The sequence below is a fragment of the Dicentrarchus labrax genome, unplaced genomic scaffold (assembly GCF_905237075.1).
Source record: "Dicentrarchus labrax unplaced genomic scaffold, dlabrax2021, whole genome shotgun sequence".
In the NCBI taxonomy this organism is placed as follows: Eukaryota; Metazoa; Chordata; class Actinopteri; family Moronidae; genus Dicentrarchus; species Dicentrarchus labrax.
In genome coordinates, this window is record NW_026136716.1 from 11,466,898 (window position 1) to 11,489,111 (window position 22,214).

Genomic DNA, 22,214 nt, shown 5'->3' on the forward strand with positions numbered 1-22,214 from the left:
TTAATCATCATGAACAGATCTTTTAGATATCTTATTAATTTTGCACCCAGGCTCTTAGGTATGCACACACACACACACACACACACACACACACACACACACACACACACACACACACACACACACACACACACACACACACACACACACACACTGAAAAGATGACAAATGGAATTAAATGTCCTTGAAAGCTGCACCGATCAATATTTTTGTATAAACAAGGAATCAAATGGCTATGCATAATGTTAAAGGGGTTGCTAGTAGAGACAAACACACAGAGAATTATCACCCAGCTTTGCAGTTCCCCTCAGGTTAATCAGCTAAAGAGCTTGATAATTCATTCACGAAATGGTCCAGACGACAACACAGCTAAAGGAGAGCGAATATTAGACTTCCATTTGTTGGATGGACAGAAACGCGACTGTAAATGAATACTAATGTTACTTTGTGTCTGCTGGATGTTTAAACAGGCAACTGTTTGCTAACACGTTTTAGTAGTGGCAGTGTTGTTGTTTTTTCAGCTTGCCTTACTGCCCCCATGTGGCCAAAAAAAATCTATTGATGCAGATTGATGAAGTTGATATTAACATGTGGGAAGCCAGCTCAATAAAACGCACCAGCGCTGGGTTCATTAAGTCTGTCAAAATTGAACAATAAGCTAATGCCAATGTGGCTCAATGGAAAAATTACAACTGGTAATGTGGCCATAATCTTACATTGCTAATTTCCTTTCTATAGCATGTAACATCTTATTTTAACTCAAAGTCCTCTCTACAGTATTCTCATTTATATGAGCACACAGCCTGAAAAGACTTCTCCTAACCCAGTGTTCCCAGTTAAAATCTCCTGTTTTAAACCCATATCTATATACATGTTTAACTAACTCATGCAGTAATGTATGGGATGTGTACTGCACACTGTACAGGCTGAATGCTGGCGTATTAATGTAGCAGATTTGTCCAAGGACATTTTATGCAGTCCAACCCCGTGCACAGTTGTCAGCCAAGTAACATAAACAGCAGACAGCACTTTACAGAAGCGGAGAAAGTTCCTGACAAAGCCAGGAAAGTTTGACATTGATGGAGCTCTGACTGGTGACAGGAGGGGAACCTGGAGGCGATAACGAGAATACATTTCACCTAAATTTGACAAAGGCTGCACACAACCTTTTTAAATACGTGCTTAAACATAAACATCCATAGTCTCACAAATCCAAACTGGCAGGTGAGACAGGGTGAAATGCCTCTCAGCACACCATAGGTGACACTGTTGAACCGTGCACCGAAGTGACAGCGCAAAACAGAAGGAATAGGTGGAAGAGTGAGGGAGAGGAGAGGAGCATAGCAATGGGGGGGAAAACTACAGTCGAGGAAGAGAGAAAAAGAGAAATGTGAGAAGAGGGGGGAAAAGGGCATTCCGACTGCAGGAGGGAATTGGTGAAATCCAGGCGAAGTTGTTTATTTTTCCCACCATCACTTTGTGCTTCATGACTGTCGGAGCTGCCACTGTGTGTGAAAGGCTCGTCTTCTGTGCTGGCACCACTGAAACGTCAGTACCAATCCCCTTCAGTGGGGGGCAATACAAAGCTGAATGAGTAGTGAAAGAATCCTTCACTGTCTCATTCCTCCTTCTTTTCTCTGCAGCTCCTGTGAGCAATAAATGATTCTTACCCAACATGAAAAACAGATTTCCTGGTCTATATATACTATTTATGTATATACTACTATAATACTATAATACCCATATATGTTTTATAAATGACATTGTTGAAAGTGCCTCCTTCCTTCTAATGATTGGCACTTTATTCTTCAAGTACTCGAAACTTAATAGGTAATAATAATAAACTCTCCAACCTGTCATTTTCCATGTCAGTTTCTAACAACTGTCCTGTCAGGCCCTGTCTCTCCCTTTTCATTAAGCAGTTAGTCCTCAGTAGATCCGACTGGTAACCAAGCATATCATTACCTATAAGTGCCATTCACAACTAAAATGTCTGTCTGCTGGGTAGTATTTCCCAGATGTGTGGACGCCAGTTCTGGGTGCATTTACTGTTTAATATACAGTATTTGGGGATGTTTACACTCCAGCAGCCCGAGCCAGTGTTGGCCAAGATAGTGTTAACTGTTAACTTTGCCAACACGTTGGTTAGCCCTCATCCTAAAAGCCTTGTCTTTTCTAACGTCAAAAGCGGAAACGTACTGGCTGTAAATAGGAACAGCAACAGTCTGAATATGTCTTGGTTCAACTGGCAAGGGTAGCACCTCTTCCCTGGGACATGCAGCTTTAGCTTCAGTCTTTTAGCACAATATCATAGATGTAGCCATCAAGTGCATATAGAAGACGCCTTTTACAGCGGTGTTGCTTGAAAAAAAGATCAGTTGGAAACGTAAAGAACAAGAGCAAGGTCGAAACCTAGCATGGTCGTGTATGGTCAATAGTTGAGGACCGTTCGCACCTATTCATTTTGAAAGAGCAAAAGCCAACTGGGAAACTTTAACACTCAGCCAACCAATGCTTTCACTTCATCACTTAGTCAATAAGTCAGGGACAAACTTCCGCATTTATAGGGCTGGACCCGCTTTGCTGCGGTCCTGACATTCGCACTGTAACTAAATCCAATGCCTGACAGGAAATCTAAAGAAACCACAAAGAACGTTGACACTGTCACCCACTTTAAGTTGGTTTCCAAATCACTTTTTACCACTTTCACACTGATTATGAAAAGCAATCATTAACAGCACTTCTTCTTGTATAAAAAAAAAAAGTACTTTAACATGGCCGTCATTCCCGTAACCTTTCCCATACAAAAAGCTGCATTTAAAAGGATCTGTGGTAGAGCTGCTCCCACTTTCAAAAGAACCAGATTGCCATTCCTGTGTCATCCTCCTTCCTCTCTTTCTATTCCTGGCAGTTTTTCATTGCTCTACCACTCTCCTGTTACAGGATTGTGTAACAGAAATCCGAAATGCTACATTTCTATCTTGAGGAGCAAATGTCATTGCCCTGATGCTATTTTCAAATGTGTGGCGGTTTTATATCTTGTGACAAAACCTTCTATATGGTCTCTGATCCATAAATGTCAGTGAATAACCTTTAGTTTTCAGTCAGCATAAAATGAAACTGCAGTTTTGAAGGACGTCCAAAGAACAAATAAGCTAGAGAACAGCTAATGAAGCACTTCAGAAATTAAACCTTCAACTTTTGATCTCTCACCCTGTTTATATTAAAGCAGACTCCCCTCCCCATTAGTCTGCGCCCTACTTCTAAATCTTTCATTAACGGCGGGTCCGGGGACGTTGCGGCTTCCCCTTCCACTCATAGTTTGAGCTGCTAAAATTTTCATGGGAGCTCTTTCTATCCATTTTCTAAAAACTGATTCGACATGAGCACGATAGAGAGAGAGTCTGTGTTTTTGAAATGGGGAAAAAATTTGAGTGGTTTTCCGCGCTCCTCCATAATGCATGGAGCCACTCATAATGCCAATGTACTGTTAATAATTGTTAATAATTGTGCTCTACCCACAATTTCCTCTTCCAATCTTTAAACAATGAAAGCGTCTGACTTTACGATGGTTTGTCCTCCTTAAACTTCGCTTCAGGGGAGTTTTATTTCACTGCCGTTTTAGCTTTTCAGCAAAATTAATATTTCAACTACACCATCGCTTGATAAATTGACCTGAAAAAGTTATACTCCTCCGTAGCACTGGGGAGTGATTCCAGTGCCAGATCACTCCCAGTAAATGATGTGACACGAAATGACTCAAAAAAGAAATTATATTAACCAGCCAAAAGATATTAAACTCCCCCCTCAACCCCCCAAAAACACATTTGGGTGGGTGGAGGGGTCCATTTGGTGAGTTGACGTGAGCGGCTGTGGCATTCCACGGAGCAGAACCCAGAAGTAGGTCATCCCCATTGACCTGGCTCACACAATCAGCATACACTGTGTGTGTGTGTGTGTGTGTGTGTGTGTGTGTGTGTGTGTGTGTGTGTGTGTCACTTTATGATTGTGCTGTTCCAATTCTCTCTTAACTCACAGGAGGCAGAAAATAGCAAACACACAGCGAAATGTTGGAACCAAGCGAAAGAGGGCAAACCATCCGAGGAGAGTGTAAACATGATGATATCTGCCGGCTAACCTTTCATAATGGCACAATTGTTCCGACCACAAATACCCATCTGGTCAACGTTTGACAACTTTGCCTGAAATGTGTTCTCAGTGGACCTAAAAGTAACAGTAAAAATACAATTTCTTTTTATGCAGCTTCTTGAGTATCAGGTTTAAACTTGCATAAACATCACCTATTTTCACATTAGGGACACACACACAGGACTGGTGCTCAATTATTCACATTTTTGTGAAAAACTAAATCAATTATTGACACTTTTATGAATTATTAAACACAACCTCTACCTTTTTGTCATTTTCCCTCCTTAAAAAACCCTCCTCTCCATATTTAACAACATCTAAACTTTCCTGACACCTTGTTTACCTCGATCCTTCGAAGAAATGTAAAAAAAATCTCTCAACCGCTCATGGGATTTGCAAATCAGAAGAACCATAATCTGCTTTCATTGCAGCAGCGGATAGCACACAACGGGAGATTAACCCTCGACCTCACAGAGTCGCTGAGAACAAGTTGTCTTTTCAGGGTCGTGCAATCTGTGCCAAGGTCGAAGCAAATTTCTTCAGCAAATTGATTTTCTTTTTTTTTAAACGAAGATGGATCTTATCATCTTCCATACACCGCGCAGACGCTGCCATTAGGAAACAGCAGCGTTACGCTACCTCGTCATGTGGGGCAAAGTCGAAATATTTTTCTACAGCTTGCAAAATATTTGTCTTGAGCACTGCTTGTAGGAAGTACAGCATGTGATAAATCTTGCAGCGCCAGTGCTGGAAGAAATACATTTAATGTAGCTCACAGCATACTGGCTTGCAGGTGTAGGTGCTGAGAGTCCAATTAGGACAGAGGAATGAAAAAAGTATACTTGGGTGATGAACATGCCCAGAGCAAAAGCTAAAGAAGTCCAAACTCCACTTTTAGACTAGTGATGAAAAGCTTTAGATGTCAAACTCAAAGGAGAATTAGATCTTAAAGTCTCTCTCATCTCTCCGCAGCCCTCCTTCTCGCCCTGTCTCCCCTCCTCGACCTCCTTCTCGACTTCGCCTCCTCTCCCCTGTACAGTGCAAGGCTGCATTCTCTGGCTTGTTAACAAGTTAACATCAATAACTGTTGCCACACACACACACACACACACACACACACACACACAGAAAGTCTTTGTCTGATTCCAGACACCCTGCCATGTTGATCCCTAATCCGCTTCCTACCACACTAGCTGTGACCAATCATGGCCTTTCATGTTCCGAAGCGGTCAGTCACACCTAACAGGATTGGCTGGTTGTAGTCCAGGATGCCGAGGCTATTAGTGAAAAAGGGTGACATTTGTGATTATGGGTTTTTTGTGTGTGTGTGTGTGTGTGGCAGGGTCTGTCTGCTTGTGTGACCCAGATTGGGTACAGTGAAATTAGATGGGATGTTTGGAAGCCAGAGATTACAGGGGACAAAAACAAGTCTGGTGTTGTCAAGGACATATTTCCTCAGGGTGAAGGGTCTTCGCACCCAGTGTACACACACACACACACACACACACACACACACACACACACACACACATACATACATACATACATACATACATACATACACGCAATGTCAGTTACTGTGAGATCCAGAAAGCTGAACATACGCTCTTCCTCTTAATAGCAAAATCCAACTCAAATATTTGCTGTATTACTTACTCACGTGTTCTCCTTTAATCTAACAGGAAATAAAAATAGATGCAGATTGCTACCTGGGGAACACCATGAGGGATGATGCAGTATTAACTGATGAGCACACGTGCTACATTTACTTTTAAAGCACAACAAATTTGGTTAATGCCTCCTTCCGTGATCACAATTATTCTATAATGCATCAGTGTTGCCTCAAAATATGTGCTTAGGATCCCCTAGCGGACATGAAAGTGATTAAATAGTGGTTATTCCCAAGAGTACTACATTATCATTGCAGCTCTGATTGGATAATGAAATGTTTTCAACATGAAAGCGGCCCCAGAGAGGCAGCAAAGATGAGGTAAGTTAGTTTATGCATGTATGAACAGAGCGCTAGCAGGGTAGATCTAAAGCAAGTGGCATCTGCATGCCTTACACAGCGGCAAGGGAGTCATGTGTCAGATTTGCTCATTTGAGGTGTGTACGCTGCAGAAAAAGATGCAACGGTTAATCAATTCAGTTTCAACTATTAAATTAATTTGCAATTTTTAATATTCATTTTGAGTGTTTTTCTACAAGAGAAATTGACAAATTATCAAATTTCAGCTTCTCACATGTGATTATTAAAAGTTTTTTTTAGTCTTCTATGACAGTAAACCGAAGAGCTTTCAGTTGTGGGAAATTATAATCAACATTCTTTACCATTTTCTTTACCACATTTCTTTGACCAAACAGCTAATCAGTTAATTGAGAAAATGTTCACCAGATGAATCAGTAATGAAAATAAGCGTTTGTTGCCGCCCTTGCCATATATTTTTTTTGTCGTATTTAAATCCTTAAGTCTTGCCATATTAAAACAAAGTCACATCTGCCCATGCAGCAAGAATATTTCAAAATGATTTAAAATATTTCCAACATCAAGAGTCTCTAGTGCAGCAACCTGCTTCTTTTACTTGTTGCCAGATTCTCACTTCTAGAAAATGTTTGACACAAGATAATATTTGTAGAAAAAAAGTTGAAATATATGTATATATTTTTTTCATGTGTTTAGGTTTCAGTTACAGACAGATTTGACTTGGTAACACAGAGATTGTTTTTACAATGTGGTCAAGGAGTTAGTTTGGAGTTCTGTTTCCTCAAGAAACCTGTTTCTTTTCACATGTGACCTCGGTTTAACCTGGGAATACCTAAAATGACCCCCGCTTCATAGAACACCTTGTTTGTCATAACACCTAACACATGGGCAGCTCTGAAATATGCTTACAATTACACACGCTTTTGAACCAGTGCATTTTGTGGGAATGAACGATGAGAGCGAAGTGAGACTTGACATGATCCGAAGGGAAGGAATGTCAAAAAAACATGATGATATTGAACTCGGGAGGCCTCTCGAGCGGCGGATATTCCGAAATGATCTGATCTGACTTTTTAACATCTGCCCGTCTGCAGCAGATTAACAGAAACCCTCAAAGCGTGTCAAATGGCTGCGACGTATCTTCAAACTCGCAGTGGGAAGAGAAAAAAATAACTAAAACCGAGCTATGTCTGACACCTGTGAAAGGCTGTTTATCAGGCAGCACTCTCAAAGAATAAGTGATTACTTTGCTTCTGAAGGAGAAACTGTGAAAGGTCATGTTTTATCATTGCTTTTCTGATAAATGTATTTGCGATGCCTTGCAGAACAACAAGTGAGTTCTGCTAGAAAGTTATGAGATTGCACAGCTTGTTAGCACGTCTGCACTCAAAAAAAGAAACATCATTTACCTGTATATCTGCATATCGTACAGGAAACCAGTGTTAGAGCCTCCCAGCATGCATTTAGAAAAAACAGATCTGGAGTTTAATCGGGCCTTCGCCTCTAAAATGACTGAGGAGCAAGCATGCAGTGCAAAGTCTGCAATGATAATGTAGCCATAGTTCAAATGTTAAGTTTTGGGTAATACCACACTTGAAATGTGTAAGCAGCCTACTGCAAGGTCTGACAACTGAAGAGAAAAAAAAAAAAAAAAAAAAAAAAAAGTTTGAGGAACCACTTATCCTCTCCACAGGACTGCACAAGCTGCTAAGTCTCACTGAACCGATTGTGCTCATTGTCACAAGTTCCCATGGCAACGTTGCACTCTCATCTTAGCCGGTTGGTGATTAAAGAACGCACTGGAGTGAATAAAATGAACTGAACTGGAGTGGAAATAGGCGGAAGATGAGAGGAGGAAAAAAATATTCCAGCCTGTCTTTGTCCTTTTTTTGAAGGATGTTTAGATAGCAATTAGCAGTTTGCCCCTCGAGCGTCTGAAGTGGGAGACTGCTGACGCTTTGAAGATCAAATTAACCAATTAGGCAGAGATAAGAGTCTCATGAGTTATACCTCCCCGTTTTATCATGTAAGCTACACGCTGGCGAGATAACGGGATATTTTGAGGGCCCAACGTAGGTGTCGCCGGTTGCCGACAGCGTTAGCCGAAGTTCTCCTGAGAACATTTTTCCCCGACACTCAAGCAACACCTTGTGTTTTTTAATAAGAGCAAAGAGTGCACCTTCCCCCCCCCTCCTGCCACGTTTAAACAAACTGACAGATGTGCCCCACGGAGGAAAAGAACTGACACATCGCTATATTTGTCGACATGGTTCCCACAGTCAGTCTTCAGGTTGGGGAAGGGGGGAAAAAAAGAGAGGATCTGAGAGCTAAGATGCTTTTTTTTTTTCTCAAGCCCGCCCAGGCTGACAATGCCACTGAAACATGTCAAGGGAAACAGGAAAAGAAACAGCAACCGTGCTATTGTTGCTATATTGGTCGGCACCGTGACAGCCACAAACCAAACTTCAGACAGAGTCTCTCTGCTTCCTTGTCACTATTTGTCAGAGCAGATGTAGCAAATGGCAAACTTATATTGTGCTCTGTCCTCAAAGAAAGTTGGATTTATATACTTCCAATGTATATAAGGTTTCCACAGGTCAAATCTGATCATTTTCCACAAAGATTTTAAGCATTTTCAAAAACGTTTAGTCCAGAATCAAAAAGAAGCTGCCACAAAGGTTGCACATGCTTCTATTTAACGCATTTGCTTTGGTCAAACTACACTCATCATCCCTTAAACTACTGTCGAGCTGAGTAAACTGCAGTCACAGTACAGTAGCCTCCCTTCCTTGACTTCCCCATTGTCTCGCGGATCAAACACTGAACCTGGATTTCCTTGATCCCCCGTGACCCCGTGGCAGGTGAGAAGGATCAGTAAGTAGCTCCGAGCCCGTGGCGGCCAGCTGCCACACACACACGCACACGTACACACACATACACACGCTTCGGCAGACACACGTGCACACTTCTTCACACGCATGCACAGATACGTACTAAACACGCCTCACAAGAGATGCTGTGAAATTGAATAACCTGACCTCTGGGTGGCTCATAAAATCACAAATGTGAATGGATGAAAAGCAACATGCAGAGTGTGTAGCATGCATTGTGGATGTATAATTATAAAAGGTGTCTCTCACACACACACAATTAATAAAAAATAAGTGCCATCCAGCTAAATGTGTCCTCTCTCCTCTAGCTGTTCAATTAACACTGTCAAACTTGCCCCCTCTTAAGTGCAAAAAAGACCAAACACTCTGGACCTCATTGAAGCGCGCACACACACACATACACACAGCACTCAAGTACGCACACATTTTATGCATCCCTCAAGGCACTGTCTCCTGTCTTTATGCGTCCTGGGCTTTAAGCAACCACCAAAACACACAGTGGCTCTCTGGAAATTGGGTCACACAAAACAGACTCTCACATGTAAGTAACCCCACCCACCCACCCACACACAAACATGCATACAATTTTATGTGTGTTTTTTTTCTTTTTGCTCAGTATTCAGAAGTGTGACAGCCAGTACCTGTGAAATTTGGATCTGAGGTTCACCAAAGTGATCTCACCCAGCTCTACTCTTTATACAAGTTGACAAAGAAGTGACACATTTGAAGCAATCTGGGATAAAAGGCTCATTTATAATCTTATGGACCATATGGTAAAAACAAAAAAAAACAGACTCCTTGTTCTAAATGTAAATTCAGCAACTGTTTCTGCAGAAGTTTCTCCTAGACCATGATACAGATGGCTCCACGGCACTCATTGGCTGAGTCCCGAAGCCACTGCTCTATCATTATCATTCCAGTAATGCTGGCACTCAACGCTTCCACTCCTCATTTCCACTGAGAATACAGCCTGAGCTGAGACAGAGGGTGAAAGCATGCGGGAATCCCCCAAAGGACTCATAGACTTAAGTAAACTTAAGAGGAACACAAACTCCCCACTGAGACAGGCCCCCCTTTTGATACAGTAAGCATAAGAAAACAAAACAATCTCCTCACTCCCCCTCCTCCTCTCCCCCCTCTCTCTCTTACCTTCCACATGATTAAAATCCCATCATCCACAAACAAAGTGAAAAAGAGAGGAGGAAGGGAGAGAGGTGGGGAGAGAGAATGGTGGCTATCTTTGGCTCTCTCTCGCCTCTGTGGGACGCAGTAACAGCAGCAGCAGCGGCAGCAGCGGTCGGAGAACTTGGGAGTCAGCGAGGATGTGGATATGTCTCCGTGGCTGTGTCATCACCTCTCATGACATGTTTCCTCCCCTGCCTGTGTAAGCCTTTCCATCCTGACCCAGCAGAGAGAGAGAGAGAGAGAGAGAGAGAGAGAGAGAGAGAGAGAGAGAGAGAGAGAGAGAGAACAAACTAGTGCACCGCCCCCCTTCTCTATATCCCCTCCCCTCCTCCTCCTTCTCCTCCTCTCTGTCCATCTCTCCCTCTTCTGTTTCCCCTGTATTCAAATCTGCTAGTGGGCTGCCCTGCCTCTAAGTAGGCCAATCACTGAACCCGTAGGGGGTGGAGTCTGGGCCGGCTGTGTGCAAGTATGAGTTTGCAGTCAGATGTGTCATGCAGACATTCTGTTAGTGTGTGCATGTTTTCTTGTCCGTGCTCATATGCTCCATTGCATGCAAACTAATATGTGGACATATGTATGTACACATGGAAGCAGTCCAAAGCGAGTTACTCACTGCAAAATCTCCATTCCTTTAACTGAATAAGAACTTACGGATATTCAGTCAATAGCTAGGCTCTGTCCGTCTCCCATTCACTTAAATTCCAGACTGCATCACTGACAAATTGGACTATGTTTTTTCCAGTTTTTTTGACACATTTTCACAATTTTTATTGGTAGTCTTACTAAAATATGATGAAATATACTCATAAAACAAAATCTGCTGTTAAAAAATGGCCATGTCTCCTATAAAAACCACGTCCAGAAAATCTAAAGACATCTAAAGATACAGTGAAATTACACTCATCTCCTTCAACTGAAGCCTTTAGGAGAAATTAAAGCATGCACTTCCTGTTCTGGTGCGAGCTCCTTTTTGTTTAACTTTTCCCTGCCAGGTTGCACACTGTTTACAGTTTGTGACTCAGTATTTATGACCCACATTGGAACTGTGACATCCATTTTAGGCGGTTGACAATTTCGTTAACGAATGTAAGGCTTGTGAAAGACTAAAACATCACTATCGGGAGAGGGGGGGGTGCGGAAAGTAAAGCAATAACATAACATAAAAGTCATGTCATACCCATTACTCTTAATTTATCTTTTTAAGAGAAATACTTTCATTCTCTAATTCCAATCTTTTCGACTTTGTTCTTTTTTTCTGTTCTTACTGCAGACATTAAAAGCCTACAAAGAAAGTGGGGGATTTGTGTCCTTGTAGCATTTTGAGATTAATTTTTGGGCTTTTATTGGATAAAAGCAGCAGAAGAGAGGAAGAGAGAGGGGATGACATGCAGCAACGGGCTGTAGGTTGGAATCAAACCCAGGCTTCTGTGGTAAGGACTTTGTACGCGGGGCATGCACTCAACTACTAGTTGAACTACCAGGGCACCCATGCTCAAAGACTTACTACCTATGCTGGAAGTGTTATAGCCAATAGCTTACATCAGTTGGGAAAAAAAAAAACACAGCAAAGTGGAAACATTTCTGTCAATGAAACTCAAAGTAAAGGTTTGAGTACAACATGACTATGTAATACCGAGAGTTAGTGAGGTGGAAATGATCCTGAATTAATCAGACAAGAGGTAAACATGGAGGAACGGCTGGGTTTATATTGACCGCAAACACCATCATCAGCGATATAAAATGGAAACTAATCAGGAAATGTGATAAAATGTCTCTATTATAAGGCCTCTCTGCAGTTGAGGTAAACCGACAGCCACTATTTATGAATTTCCCATGCCTAAACTTTCATCTGTCTCCTCTTTTGCATCCTCGGCACCAGTTCACCTTCTGTAATTTTTTAATGTCTCCCTGCTGTCTCTCCCCTCTACCTTGAAACTTCAGCTGTTTTGGCTGCTACCCATAAAAACAACCCCCGTTTTTTTTTTTGGTTTCTTTATGCGGCCCTCAAGGAAAGCAGCTTAAATTAATCTCTGAGATGCAAGTCGGTGATTTACCCTCCCACACAAGGCATGCTGCCCTGCCATAAGTGCAATCTTTGATCGGAAATCTTAGGCATTCATCAGCTGTCTCATTGGAAACTATGCCTCTCCATCATGTCTGATTCACTGTGGATGGTGGTCTTAGTCCTTTGCAATTGTGCATAACGGAAAGCAGCATAAAGCCCAAAAAAAGGGAAATCATCAGCCCTAACCATAATTCACTACTTTACAGTTCATCCGATGTGAAAGCTTTGAACGCTAGCCGCTCATTGGTAGCAAGATCCCAAATAATCCCTAACATTTTGCCCTCGGGGAGTGAGTCTTGTTGTTGGAAATGTAGAACACGGTTCTTACTTTCGGAAAGGAGTATGGGTTTAATTCCATCTTGTACGCTGGACGGCTAGATCGTAGAGCCAGAGATGGCATTTTGGCCCCAAATTAAGTTTTATGCATCGAATGAAACTGTTTGTTTGGGTCTAATAAGTTCCAGAAAGTGTGTCCAATAGTGAATGCGCCACTGAAATACCGGCCGAGATTTCAATTAGATAAAGCGTTTTGGAATTCCTGTAAGGTCGATTTAAAATGTGCTTTTACCACTTTAGCTTTAAGATCTCAAATGGATGTTGTTTCAGTGAATTCAGTGAAGAGTTTGTCAGACACTGAAAACTTTTGGTTAAAAAAAATTCACAAATTCCAATAATCATGGATAAAAGTTCCATTAAACAAAAAGATATAACATGCTACATGGTCACTGGCTAAGGTATTGATGGTTAATTTAATTAACAACAAAGCTTTTTCATGACTTTTTGAAGTGGATGGTTAGCACCCAATGCTTGTGTGTGACTACAATAGGTCCATGTGTGGTATTTGGATGTGTGCGCTGTGCTGTAGTGAGGACTGTGGCTGTGTGTTTCTGGCAGTTGGAGTGGGATCAGTCGAGGTGAGGGCTGCTGCTAAAGAATGCACTTCTGGAAAAGGGCAAGGAAAGAGTTTCCATCTCGGGTCAGTTCTCGGCAAGAGCAAGACCAGTACTGTAACTTTCCGTATACGCTACGAGTCCACCAAGACATGAAACGTTCTCTCACCACAGCAAGAAGAAAAATACAGGAACACAAATAGTTAGTTGTATGAATTGAAAAAGATCATTAGATGTTCTCCTCATTTTCTTGTGTTTTGAAAAAAAAAAAGTAACTTTAGTTTCCTTTTGATCAAAGCTTTTCAGGCTCAAATTCCATTATTTCATTGATGCCACAATGAAGACTCCTTTGCATTAGCAGTCCTTCAGTTATATCACACCTTGGAGATTATCCAACGGCACTCTTCAGAATTAAAGCACTCAGGCACAAGGCCTCTTCATTCATTCAGGTTTCTCAGCAGATGCAGAAGCTGAAGATTTGTCAAGCATCCTCTTCCTCAATCCCGCAAAGTCAAGTGCCTGTTTTTCACCTTGAACTTTATGTTCCCGTCTTGCCCCCCGGTGATATTTTGATTGTGCTTCAAATGACATTGTGCAAATAGAGGTAGCGGGTATTGAGTTCAAAATCATAATTAATTAATTTGCCCGGCAGAATGGACAAGTAAGATCTGTTTTGGCAATATTTCTGCAGAGAAAGGAAGATAACTATCTCTGTGTAATGACTCACATTCAGTGTGGGGAGGCTACACAGGGGGTGAACAAATGCCAATCATACCAATGTACAAAACACTTTAAAATAACAGTCAATAATGAATCGAAGCCAAAAGAAGTCCAGAAAGAATATTTTTGCACATTAAGAAAAGTTTTAGTTTTCCTTGTACTTCTGTCAAATGCATACAAACACGGGAATCTTCATAAATTGTTGAGATGTTTTGTATCAATTCTTGGTCTTCTAAAAGGCCTTTATGGTTTTGTGCTCACAAGAAGTGAATGTGTGGGCGTTATTTGGAATATTTTGTCATATTTTACTGTGGTTTACTCAAGATATAAAGCAGAGAGAAGATAAAAGAGGCTGTGATAAAAGCTTGGCTATGGAAAATAAAGCTTGTTTTTTTATTGCTCGCTTTACATTAGCTGCTACATTTTTGGTGAAATGTGTGTGTGGGGGGGGGGGGACCTTTTGACTCCACTCTTGCCTTTCATTTCCAACCTTCCCATGACAACTCTCTGAATTTAGGGAAGCTGGCCCCTACCAAGCTTCAACCGGTCTTACTTTTAACGACCAGGAATGAGCGGAATGTGGCCGTCTCGTCTCTCTCAGGGTGAGACCATTACAGGGATAAAGCACGACAGGGTTATGACCGAGACCTTTCAAAGGGCACCGACTCTGTGGGTAGCCTGGGATTTGTAGGATTTATGCCATGCATATGTGCAGATGGACACGTGACCAAAACACTCTTTTAAATGGGTCTTAGTCAACCTCCCAGGTATTATAAATGCAAATAGACACTGTAGGCTATCCAACAATGCAAGTCAGCATCCTTTGATCTGAACACCCACATGTTTTACCTTATACATTAAAACACCCATACACACATGAGTTTCATCAGCATATTATATTCCAGAGGCATCTTTATGACTCAGATATACAGCGTCTTAAAACCTCCCCAGTCACTGATCACTATCTTGGACAGTACATCAGATATGCATTCATATTGCATGAGTCATGGGAGGCTGGGAGATATTCTGGAGAGCTGTTCTTACATACATTTGCTTGAGTGCGACCGTGTCTTGTTTCGCCCCCCCTCAAAAAAAAAAAGAAGAAAAATTGTGTTTGTGACCTTTCTAAAGCATCGTGGTAGGCACAGCTAAGGGCCTTTTGGAAAATGCCGAACACATTTCCCCTCAAACTGACCTCTGGCCTTCTAAGTGGGTTCACATGCGGGCAGTAAAGCACTGGTTTCAATCAGGGAGGGGAACATGTACAGCTGGTACCAGCCGAGCAGACGCACAACAGCTGCTTTGAAGCACAGTTTGGGATTAGTGGGGTAGGAAAGTAGGAGCAAAATTGTTGCATTCAGCATTGCAGAGCGTTTTTTTTTTTTTGTGTGTGTTTTGTTATTCAGTTGTAGAGTCTGCAAGCTATCTGTCTCTGTCAAGTGACCTCAGTGAATAAACTGATCTAATCGGAGAGAAACTAATGCAAAGAAAAGCCCCTGAAACAGAGATTCTAAGAGAGGAGCAGAGGGGGAGAGGGAGCAAGAAAGACAGACAGATTAAGAGATAGGGAAGGAGAGGAGTGGGGAGGGGGAGGGCAGGAGATAAAGAAGTCTAGGTGATAAACATTAAATGTAGCCGCACTATTTTCTCTGAAATAAATATTTTTGGTACGCAGTGTAGTTGAAAATCAAGAAAGGGGGAAAACTGGAACAATCTGGATGGCTACAGACATCCCTAGGGGTAACCTTTCTTTCTTGTAGTTTGGGCGAACCAACCCTTTAAACGTGCCCACTAAGAATAGCTGCAACTACCAAAGAGACTACTCACTGTCAGTTGAATCACCTTGTAAACCTGTGATTGTGAGTGACTCGAAACAAGGAATCCTGAGGTGTGTGTGTGTGTGCGTGTGAAATTCATGTCTATCTGAACTGACAGTAAAGCCCGACAAACATCCCTCCAGGTGCTTCATGAGAGCGCAGACTGTAAGATTCTCTAATAAAGGACACAAAACACTGCGCACATTCCTTCAAATGCCACTGTAAGTCACAATCCAACAGAGGTCGGCCGATCAACGGAAATATTTTGATTCACCGCTACTTGAATATCCAACAAGGAATGCAAGGCAACCGAGGTCAGAGTGAGTAATAATAAACTCTGAATAAACAGTACTTGAGAACATCTTTACCCTGCCGGTGGCTTTCAAACAATGACATCAAAGTGGGCGCGATGAAGACAGCATCGTCCCAGACGACGAAAGAAAGAAAGCTCAGTAGATTTCAGATCAAGTTGAGAGCATCCAGTTAGCGCTTTTGTACATTATGCATGCACACACACACACACACACACACACACATCTAGATCCATTGCCTGAATCTGACACATTCACCAGAAGCTCAGCCGCTCAAGGTCATTCTCTGTCACACCAAAGAAATTCACTGCGGCATCATCCGGGCTAATGCAAATATGCCCATACACAGTCAACCACAAACACATAAATGCCTAAAAGCACACACGCAAATGCATGCGTGCAAGGACACACACGCACATGGATACTGATAATGCACACACACAGATGGACTCACACACACACACACACACACACGGATATATACGGGTGTCAGGCAGCATCATCATTAGCTGTCAGTGGGCCCAATGTGTCCTCAAACTGTCACAGAAGGAGTCACGTCCTCGCTGCTCGCCCTCAACCCAAACCAACACCAGCTGGCACAGTATGACAACACCACGTAATCCTGAAGAAAAGAGACAACAAATCCTAAAAAATCTATCAGATAACACATGCCTTAATTTGCATAAAAGTCATCTAAAAAACAAGTCCAAGTGTCAAGAGCTGGAGATTAAAATTCTATTTTAAATTGAAGGAGGGAAAAAGATAGTAGAATGATTTCATTTCAGGTCAATTCACTGCTTCTAAGATAAATGTGCTTTTTATAGTATTAGTTTTAATGGACAGCCTTTAAACATCAATGCAAAGCAATTGCCTTTAAGGTTATACTAGAACTAAAAATCCATATAAACAGAAATCCAGTCAGTAATGGTCTCTGTCAATTGAATACCCAACTGTGCGGTTCCCTTGTTTTTAGCATTTAATTGTCTTCTTGTCTAATTGTTTTGGTTTAACAGCTGAAAAAAAGTCTGAATCAGTGCTAAACATTACAGCAGTGTATACACTAATGCGTTCGCTTACTGCATTGAAGCATCAATATCGGACCATCTTAATTAATCACCATCTCAAAATTAAATGTTTTATTTAAAGCAAATTTTTTTAAATGTGCAAAAGGGATGAGATAACTGTAAGAGGGAGTTTCCAATCCCAATCAGTCAAGATCTAGATGAAGGTTTAACAAGAGATAAATGCACATCGACTGCATATAATAAGTCACTGGGGTATCATGCACGACTTCACTAGAGCATCCTCTTGCTCTCAGGCGGTCACTGTCACACAAAGCTGGGTTTGTCTTCAAGCTAATGTGCTATTTCAGGCGTCACTACATTATCTATTAAAATTCTCACACAGAGTAAAGTGCAGTATAGCTGCCATCTTGTATTGGGTGAAATAAGGGTGTGATGAGGCGTAGGAAATTCCCTTCACCTCTCTTCCTATGAGCCCAGGGTTGAAGCAAATCTATTTTTAAAATATATTTGGAGTTCATGGCGGAAAGGAAGGTTGTTATGTTGATCTTGATCTCCTTTGAGTTCACTCATATAACTCTGAGCTTTTTCCAACTAAAATCCTAATTATTTCCAATGTGTAACTCTCCAATTAGTGCATCAGTATACCCCTCCACAATGCTCTGCTTGTATTTTGTACCCAATCACCTCACCATTTGTCCCTGGAAGTTATATAACCCAATAATTCCTCAGTCTACAGTAAATGGAGGTCAGGACAAGCTCAGTTCATGAAGGGCAGAATATATCATTGGCTGGTGAATCGCCTTTCAATGAAAGCATTGCCTTTCAGTATAATCACAGTTCTAGTCCGTAAAATCTTGACTAATGATGAAACTACAAAAGTCAAGTAGAATCAATATCAGAACTTATAAGACCACAAAATAACTCAATAGGCAGACTGGAAGTTACATCACACACTTGTGACCTTTCAGGAGGAATCTCTCCATCCTGTGCCAATGATTCAATCAGCTGAGCCTGAAACCGCTCCAGCTGGGGCACCGATTCCTACTGTGGGCACAAAAACACACGGATAATGCCATACCACAGTTTGAGTACAAAATAAAGTGCAACTTTGTAATTTGGAGCCCCGTAGGAGGTAAGTGGAAATACTATGTGGACAGGTTTGAGGAGCAAGTTGTTATTTTAAAGTCATATACTGCTGCTTTAGATGAGCCTCCACGCTGTGAAAAAAATTGACTTTTTTTCCCAGGTGTGCTGAATGACGGCGTGAAGCATGAATAAGTTATAAGTGAAAGTCAGGCTCTCCGACCTCCCCTGCTCTCATCCCTGCAGTGTAGCGCAGCTCTGTGTGTGTATATGTGTGTGTGGTTAATGTAATGCAATGGTTAATGTACTATAGTCCACCTGGCAGTGAGAAAATATTCTGATTTGTGGGCCTGCCATCACCTGTGACAGGCAGAGTGCACACACGTACACACTCGCATCAAGTGGGACGTGGCAATGTCTCACTTTGCTCATAGTGAATATAAAAGCTATGTATCTTCTGTGGCCATAAAAAGAATCAGAGATGCTAGCCGGGGATGCAGATGACTATGAAATGCAGTACCAACTAGACGAGAGAAATCGAAAGCTGGAACATTAATCAGAGGACATGCATTTTGTATGAAGGTGGGGAGGGGGCTTCGTACAGTGCGATGGCAGTGTGACTACAGTATAAGACAGCAATGAATTATAAATGGAATAAATGATGGTCTCAGTTGGATCATTAACGGTTTGAATTATTAATCGAGTTATTTGGGTTCAGGTGTGATTTCAAAAATCATCCGTTTTAGTAGGTTTAAGGCTTCGTAAAGTCACAACTGGCGATCCAGATTGACTTTTAAAAATCAACACAAGACTAAGAAGCACACTAAGTGACAGTTTTCCTTCAATGACTCAAACTCTTAAATAATATATGTTTGTGGCTATGCTTCAATATTGGCTTTTAAGAAGTACAGACACTTTACAGAGGAGCTTATTCAAACTCATACCCTTTAATATGAACTTTTGAATGATAGATGTAGGGCATGTAGCTATTATTGCACCGTTTTTTGATGAATAATGAAATGAATGAAAGTGGATCTTCCTTACCATATCAGCATGTTCATATGCAACCCTGTCTAGTCTAGTTTGAATCCAGACGCCTGATTTTCATTCATCCATCCATTATCTATACCTACTTAATCCTGTACGGGGTCATCGGAGGCTGGACCCTTTCCCAGACCACACTGGGGTTGAAGTATTGTACACCCGGGTCAGGTTGCACCTAGGGATAGGCAACCATTCACACTCGCATCCAAAGAGTAAATTTGAATATTTGGACGATGGGAGGAAACCAGAGCTCCAAGAGGAAACTATGCAGATAAAAGGAGAACATGGATTCAAACCCTGGAACTGGAACCCTAATCACTGAGCCATGTCACCATTTGAAATTGTTCAAAATTCATCTGAGTATTCATCTCAGCTCATAGTTTAAGGCAAATCTGGGTACTTGAGAAAATCAGTTGCTGGCGGATAGAATTAAAAAAAAAAAAAAATAGAAGAGGTTCAAGAGTCAGTTAGGGATATCCAAGTCACTTCTAATGCAGTCAGACAGTCAGGCACAGGGACCGGTAGCCCGCAAAGTCTCATGCCAGGGGACAAAGCTTCTTAAAGCGAATGACATTTGCTTCCAACATGGTTGCCTGCCCCCTCTACATGTCTTGTTTCTCTATCGAGCTCGAGCTGTCCCCTCAGGCAGAGCCAACACCTCGTCTCTATTCTTCTAACACCAGCACAGATAAATACTGCCAGCCGCAGACACACAAGCCCAGTCTCACTCTCTCTCACACACACACACATTGACCTCAGAGGTTCAATCAATAAACCACCCACAGCACTTTTCCAAAGCTTAGAGAGAGACATTGTGGGACTGTCTGTGTGTTTTGTTACTGCTCTCCAAAACAAACAAGGCAATCTATAAGACCATTAGTGATATTGCGTTACTTTCCTTGGGATGCACAGCTTTATTCTTCCCAGCACGTATTATCTGTTTGCGCAAAGGAATCCATTTCTTAACAATGTGGCTAAAAAGAGTTTGCTCAAGTGTTTGAACCTTTCCTTGCCTTCCATTTGACACAATGCTGTAGATTCAGTAGCTCATGAAGGGTCCAGCACTGAATTAATCAATCAAACTGAGCACAAATTTTTGCTTGAACCACAAGTTGAACGGTACTTTTGTAGATGTAGATGTGGAGAAGGCCATTGATTATGGATGCACAATACTTATGCACAGGCAGCATGCTACTTTCTTGGATTTTCATTGTACTGTGACTACTTCTATTCTCTGGTCTTGATAGTTTCACAGCGGTAATTGGGCAGAAATGGCCAATACCGTGCATTTATTGTCGCCTTAACAGCTCTCGCAGAAAAAAATGTATTAAAAAAAATTGAAAAATATTACATGAAAAACACAAGGTGACATTTACATTATCTGCATTTTCATATCGCCAAAATGGACGATATACGCAGTTAACACTACAAGCAGCATAGGATATCTCTTGCTAAAAATGCCAGTTGTTGTCATGGTAATGCAACATGCTTTCTGGCATAGGTTTTGCAGATGCACAGCAGTCATATATAATGTCTGTCACACAAATCGATGGAAAAACCGGTCGCTGTAAAAACAGTGCAGCTCAAAGAAGCGCTGATACATCCCAGAGACTCAACATGAGCTGGCCAAAATAACTAAAATCAGGCTGCACAGTAAAAGCTACTTGGTTTACAGCTTTTATTGGAGAGGATACACAAGGTGTCCCACACTGTTTCCACACCAGAAAGCCAAACCTGCGGGGAAAAGCTATCAAATGGCATCTCGAGACACCCTTCGTCAGCAGAAAAAGATGCCCCATTAAAATAACCTGCGTGCGTACAGTCAGTTCTGGTCAAATTCTTGAAACAAAAGCTATGAATGGTGTCTTTCTTAGCTGAAAAGCATGCATATGTATGTGTGTCAGGTGTGGATGAGTAGGGATGAGGGCATGAAAAATGCATGAAGGATTTGAAGTTTGGGAACCACTGTAGTAAATTTGTTTGAACACATCTTATTCCCCTGTCCCTGAACCACCTCAGATGAAATACTAATGAGATTTCTAAAGTGATGGACAAAGTGTTTGACTTGGTTTTGGTTTTGGCTTGCTCTCAAAGATCTTTTTAAACCGTGATGACCTTCATACTGTAGCAGATCTGCCCAAAATCATTTCAAATGATCCCCCCGCCTTTTGCTATGAGCTATTGCATTAAAAATAACAATCCAAGTAAATGACATTTAAGATATACAGATAGTAAACCCTGTGACGACCCTCTCTGCCCTGTCTTCCTGTTTTACTGTTTGTGTGGCTGCTTTCTGTGCCGGTACTGGAGGTGGGCATGGCAGAGGGTCATCAGCAAAATGGCAGCACCTGGGGCCTGCGTGCCAGTGCTCCTTGAAAACCCCCTCTCGGAGCTCAGTACTGTTTTTCTTTCCTCCCTGAGACATCCCTTTGGTTTTGATTTGACGGTTAGCTTGTACTGTTGCACCCACGTACCTGCTCATGTCACATGCTACTGTTAGTTTAAGTTCTCCCTCTTTTGTCACGCAGCCCAGTTTGTGACAGTCTACTCTGTGACTTAGAAGTCAAAATGACTTTCTACATGCAGAAGGAAATACATTTTGATCGACTGCAGCAAGCTGCACACAGATTCTGGCCTTTAAAGTTCTGATGTAGCAGTTAAACAGCTGAATTATCCTCCAAAATATTGAGCTGAATTCCCCCTTTAGCACTGTATTGGGTGCAATTTTCCAAGACAGTGTGGTTTCTAAGTGACTGTGATCCTGCTGACTGGACACATTCCCTCTGTGGTTTTCCCCTCATGGCTAATGTGGACCAAAAGTGATCAAATCTCCAGTAAACATCTATCAGACCGCTTTGCTTTGTTCAGACAGGATATCCAATTGTTTTTTATAACCAGTCGTGAAGGCTGACTTGTCCACTTTGTATTTTACGAGCCTCCACATTGGATTTGTGTTTGGACAACATAATCTTTTGTTGTCATTGCTATAGTGGTTGTCTTGGTACATTTGTATATGGTGACTAAGATTGTGTATTCTGACTAGAAACACT

General features: G+C 41.7%; 1 protein-coding gene across 2 annotated transcripts in view; it reads right to left on the bottom strand.

Moving 5' to 3' along the window:
- Positions 1–22,214, bottom strand: part of LOC127378688 (E3 ubiquitin-protein ligase Midline-1) — a 62,290-nt gene that overhangs the window by 34,437 nt on the left and 5,639 nt on the right. The window contains exon 1 of one of the 2 annotated variants that reach the window (XM_051427830.1): positions 10,174–10,475. The exons of the other annotated variant lie outside the window; for it this stretch is intronic. The gene's annotated coding sequence lies outside the window, so the exon portion shown is untranslated. Of the gene's footprint in view, positions 1–10,173; positions 10,476–22,214 lie in introns of those variants that run through there. 2 annotated transcript variants of the gene reach the window in all.